Genomic DNA, 6,387 nt, shown 5'->3' with positions numbered 1-6,387 from the left:
CTAGTGGCTCCATTAATTTCTAACACTGCATGTTTTGTACCTGCAGGTTGCTGCTGTGGTTTTTCTTGCAATCAATTCACCTCTCTGCTGAGTCTCTCCTTCAGACAAACTCCAAGCTCACCTAACTGGACAGAGGCCGACATCAGTGGCAACATGAATCTGTATTCATCAATTATAGGTTGTGACTGGAGAGGCCCTCCAGCTTACAGTGGATCACCCAGATGGCAAATACTTTCAGTTATATTCAGCATTTATGATACATAGAAAATCAATCAAAAGTGTCCATTACATTCACAAAGATGCATGAATCATGAATCATATCCAGGAGTACTAAAAATGGCCCTAGAAATTTGGTAGACAAGAATTCTCAATTGACCACACAGCCAAAATCTTCACCCAGATACCAACTTCATCCAAGTCTGAACCTGAAATAAACTGTTAAATTTAGATTTAAAATGTTTTATTTACAAAACTAAAACCCAGAATCCCCATTTTTTTTTATCTAAACACAGCTACCCATTTCAGCCTGCACATTTTGAAGGGTTATAGCTGTGTGTATCCAAATCTTATGAAGGGAGTGTCGGCTTTTATTTTACATGGAAAAATGTCTCACATCATCCTATCTATAAATATATTTTTTGCCAGTGTCTAGAAAACACATTAAAATCACATGCACCACAAACCAGCTAACAAAAAAGTGCCTTTTATGACCAGACATCACTCTCTGGTGCATCACAAGCACATGACAGTGTTATATTATGGACTATTTTCAAAGTCCAAGTCACAATATCTATCATTATTTACAGCCGTTGAGTCCAGTTTTTGCATCTGGTTGTGTGCAAAAGTGTGTGTTTCTTTGAGATAATTTTAATCCTGCTCTGCCAAGAATCTCAGTCAGAGCCAGGCAAAAAAGATGCAAAGTGTGTGTGTTTGGCTTACACATGTCTGCTTGCATGTGCATGTGTGCTTGTGTGTATGTGTGTGTTATTTTAGGATCTCCACCCATCAAAGCAATATCCCACATGTCATCACACGAGACAGGAAATGATGTCGCCCGCCAGAAGAGGTGTGTCTTCTGAGGAAGTCCCTGAACAGATTGTTGCTGTGGAACTCCGACCTTCATCATGCCAGAACACATGAATCATAAACTCCACAAAGTGAAAATGACGACAAGTTTGAGGTGTGACTAGAAACATGGCAATTTTTTTTCTTTTGATAGACAGTGTTTGTCACTTACCAATAAATAAATTCCTGCAGACAAAGTTCTGTTCATGCTCAAGCATAGGCATTTTCTAAAATGTTTTATCAAAATATACAGTATAGCTTCTCATTGTACTCTTAAAGATCACCCATGATGAAAACAGAATTTTTGCAGCATGTTTGACTCTGTAGTCTCCTCTGTTGCAAGACAAATGGTGAGAAAAGCAAGCAGTCAACTCCATGATTGCTTTTCCACCTTGAAACTATGATATGCATAGGCAGGTTCAAAAGTTGGGATTTCAAATACAACAAACCAAAGAAACGAATGTCGTCTTCCTGGAGGACAAGGGGTACTTGTTAGCGCTAGCCATTGGGAACAAAGTTCATCAAACAAGAGTTAATTCACTGAAATAGAGCTCTTAATCCAGAACCTTCTGATTTGCAAAATGCAACCTGAATTTGACTTTCTTGCCTGCTTCAAAAATGTTGTAAATTTCCAAAGGTGATGTACCTCTGGTCTGGCTCACAGAGCCTAACTGATGTTGTCAGTGATGTCTGATGCTACAGTGCTGGCATGTGATTGGACACAGAGGGCAGCACAGGTGTTGGGTAATTGCATCATGAGTAGGGCATCTTCTTTGCAGATGGAGTGTGTGATACTAAAAAATTTGGGACTGAGCTGATACTAGTTAAAATCAGTATTACCAGTGTTTTTAACTTAGAAAAACAGGTGACTTTTGTATGGGGCAGAGCAATGATTCATAATTTATGAAGTGAATGCAATATGAAAAACTGAAGGATCCATTCCACTTTGAAAAGTAGCGTTCAGTTCTGTAAGTCAGCCACCTGCATATTGTTAACATGATGAAGGCCTCTGCCAGAGCCCAATGTCTCAGTGCCAAGAGCACTTTGTAGCTTAGAATAATCTTGCGTGAATATGTTTGTGTTGTTGCCACAACAGCAGATAAAAAAAACTATTGTAGATTAGATTGTAGCAGGCACACTGCCAAGTCTTGTCCAAAAACACTGTTTTCTTATTAACTCCTTTATAGAGTTCAGAAAATTCAACTTCTTCTATCACCCACATCCCTTCAGACAAGCACACACACAGCAAAAGGGAATCGATTTATGAGACTCCCCTTGTGGCATGTTCCCAAGCAAGCACATACATCCTATAATCACATTCATAAATATGTAACCTGTTGTGGTCGTGAATGGCAAAAAATGGTAAACATGAAGGTGACAGTCCAATAGTTATTTAAAATATTGCATTTTAGCTCTAAACATGACATTTTCTAACTATGGTCATATCATCAAGTGAAGTCACAACCTGCCCATGCGGACCACTAGAGGTTGTGAGAGGAATGCATGTGAAGGGTAAAAATGGCATCAATGAAGGTGATGGTTGTGAAGTGGATGGAATTCAGGGTTGACTATTTTCTGAGTCTGCAAAGTAATGTTCTTGTGTTAAACCCAACCTGGCAGTGAGCAAAATGTTTTAGGAAACTGTTGTAATGTGATGGAACAAACTGGTTTCAACATCAAGTGCAGGTAAAAGAGCTCGAGACCAGTAACTACACAGTAATAAATATTTGTTTGTGTCACACAACACTGATACGGATAATCGGAGAGATTATCAGACACTGTTGAACAACCTAGTTTGTACTGACTAAATATTGAATACTAAATTGAATTAGATATTTTGAGGAATAATCAATAATATTTGTGTATGTGTCAGAGCAAAGTCCATCTTTTGTGTTCTGATGTCTTTTGTTCCCATTTTCCAAAACTGACTCTGTAGCAGTTCCTTCTTCCCTCAGGGTTTGTGCAGAGGACTAAGGACAAAGGGTCATGCAAACTATCCCTATTTCTGCTTTTGTCATCACAGATTTGCCCTACCCATCCATCATTTATAACTTTTTGACACATCATCATCCAGACCTGCCAACATGGTATTGCAGCCAAAACACTGTATCAGCACTAAAAAGAAAATGGAGCAGTCATAAAAAATCACAATTTTCTAAGTATGTTAGTTTCCATAAGATTGATAAGATTGATTGTAGTAAAGGAAATGGTTATTTGGTCTCACTTATCCACAGTCTACTGGCCTCTATATCCTGCTAGACTCAGGCGGAAAACCACTTATGGAAGGCCTCACCACATATTTCCCAATATGAAACTGACATGTTAAACCTTTAAGATCATGATTTTTTTTTTCTTTTTCGCCCTCTGTGAGCTCTTGCTTCCACTCAGTGCAGGCGATTGGAAAATGTTTGCAGCCCTGTCCAAGAGCAGAAGGTCTTTCACAGCTTAGCCGAGTGTGCGCAAGGTTGGACTGGTTGTGATTTTGAGAATGGAAAAAAAGAAAAAAAAAAGAAAGAAATTAGATTTTTTTTTCCACTTACTTTTTTCCAACCTGTTGGTGGCATGAACTGAATGGCTTATTAAGTTACATACTTCCACTGCAGGTCGGAGCAGTTCAAGGATGAAAATTTTGCAGACATAAAAGGACATACAATATCTCTTCTCATTCTTCACTTCATGCCACACCACAGAAATCAGACAATTATGTCAATTTGTTCCATGATCCTATAATATAAACTCTGTAATGTCACATGTAGCCTACTTCTGACTTTGCTTCATTTTTGTAAATTTCTTCTGCAACTGTTGGGATGTGTGGCACTGCTGTTAAGTCTGGTCTTATCTTCTGTAGAGGGCCCTATCTTCTGTTGCAAAGTGGATTATATGATTTATGGAATCATTTTACACACACACACACACACACACACATGTATATATATATATATATATATATATATATATATATATATATATATATATATATATATATATATATATATTCCCCCTTGAATTTTTATCACTTTCTTGTATGTAAACATACATTTTGTATGTAAAAGTGTCATTACTGAAACACATAAATGGTTTTCTACATTGTGCAGTGTAAATGATTAGCAAAGAAAACTGAAGATGTTACGTTTCTGTCAGAGGGGGCGGGGCTACTTTCAAAACTCAACATATCAGGACCACAAAGACTCATGGGAAATGCAGATTCAGCTGAAATTGAACCTTTTTTATTGCTGTTCTAGAAATTTCAGTTCTGTGCTTTAATTCCTGTGTTATGTTAACAATTAGACAATGTTAAAAAGTTCTGCCCTGTTTGAATTTTAAAGTTGGTAACATGAGTGAAATGGACAGTACAGGAAAATAAATCTACCACCTACCACACCTTTTATATTTTGTACCATGGGTAAAGAGAAAGTAATAAGTGACACAACCAGTTGTCACCATTTTAGTTCAGCAGATGGTAGATCTGGACGAAGATCAGTGAAAGAATTAAAATTGTGTAAATCTCATTAAAGACAGGTCATTTAAACTACTAGAGAGTATAAAGAAAATTAGATAGTAAACTAATGGGTTTGAGTAGTCACCCATGGTGATATAGCTTGACATGTTTAGTTTCAGCATTTACAAAAACTGTAATGGTTTAAGGCAACGAGTGTTCACACAAATTTCTAGTAAATTCAACTAATCCAGGATCCAAGGATTAGAGTGTGGGTCCACCCTGAGCATGACTTCATGCTGACTGCTGTAACTGTTGATGTGGTTGTTGCTATGATACTACACAATGTTACATCCTTGCTCTCTCCCACAAACACAATGAACAGGTGAACAACATATGTGTATCTTCCCACATCTGCTCAAGATGCTTTGGAAAAGTTAAAGAACCAGAGCACACACTCTTTGATCAGTATGTTTAAAATGTTCACATGTTTACAGTAATTCCTCTCAGAAAACAAAATCTTTAACCACATTGTGAAGACATTTGAAAGGCTGTTGCTGCCATGTGGCAATCGGCAGATCTGCTCTCTGGAAAGCTGTGGGGGACAGCAGTGATGTGGATGATGAAACAGACAGATTTGTGGGGACTAGAGGACAGAGAAATTAAAAACAAAGAATCATAATTCACCCATTTCAGATTTGTCTCTGAGGGCAGCAGAAAGCCACCAAAATCCCAATGTGGTTTTCATTTTCTGTGCCTGACTGCAGGCGTGCATGTACTTTATGCCTTCAAGTGTTCTGAAAGATAAATAACCGCTTTACATGGGAGGATCAGGCAAGCAGCTTAGAGCTGACAGCAGATAGGAAACTAGACAAATCCACAAAGTAAGAGACAAGTAAGAACCTGGCTCTGATATTTAAAGAAAAAAAAACTATTTCAGCACCAAGCAATTATTACATTTTTACACATTTAATGCTCTCCTGATTTGAAAATCAATTTAACATAGACAAAGAAAAGTTATACTGTAACAGATACTTTTACAATAAACTGATCACCCAACAATTGAATGTTTGTACTCACTAATTCTAGTGTAGTGCTGCTAGAGGGGCTGGAGTTCTGCAGCTAATAGGTAAAAGAGGCAGGGTGAACCCTGTACAGGCTGCTAGACTATTAAAGATCAGCTGATCAATGGATGACCGGGCACGACCTGGACAGGGTACGGCCTGGCTGTCTTATGCCTGCTGCCTGATAGGTTCCAGCTTAAGCGGTATAGAAAATAGATGGATGGAGGATCAAAATAATATTACTAAAATACTAAAATATTACTAAAATATCACATGATCACTTATAAACCTCAAGAATTGTTGGTTTTACAGCTTGCAACTTCAGTCTTAAACACCCAGGGCAGTAACACAGACCTGCATTGTTTTTCGGTTGGTGGAAATATTTGTCACTCTTTGGTCCCCAGACCTGGGTGTCAGGCCTGGCTCTGCCCCATTGGCGTGGGTGGCTCTCAAGCTCACAGGGCCCTGAGTCCTGTGTCCGACTCATGTACGGACGTGACTGGTGAGGCTGACAGGTGCCTCATTCTTGGTGGGTGTACTTGGCCATCCCTGGCTGCCTGGTTGTCTTTCCTTCTCTCCTCTGTTCATGCTCTTGCTCTATTTTCCTCCAGTCCAGTCCAGCAGTAATGTGTAAATTTAGCAATAAGCAAATAAAAAAAAAACAATTACATAAAATCAAACAATAAAAAAGAATAATATTGAAGATTAAAGGGGGGGACTCATATCATAAAGGCTCCTTTTGGCAAAGCCAATTTTTTCTGCGCAACACGACAGCCGGACCATCATTCTGCTGTCATGATGCTGGACTGGACAAGTTAAGTA

The sequence above is a fragment of the Melanotaenia boesemani genome, chromosome 12 (assembly GCF_017639745.1).
Source record: "Melanotaenia boesemani isolate fMelBoe1 chromosome 12, fMelBoe1.pri, whole genome shotgun sequence".
Taxonomy (NCBI): domain Eukaryota; kingdom Metazoa; phylum Chordata; class Actinopteri; order Atheriniformes; family Melanotaeniidae; genus Melanotaenia; species Melanotaenia boesemani.
The sequence above is the reverse complement of the archived record's forward strand: the minus strand, read 5'-3'. Positions refer to the sequence as shown.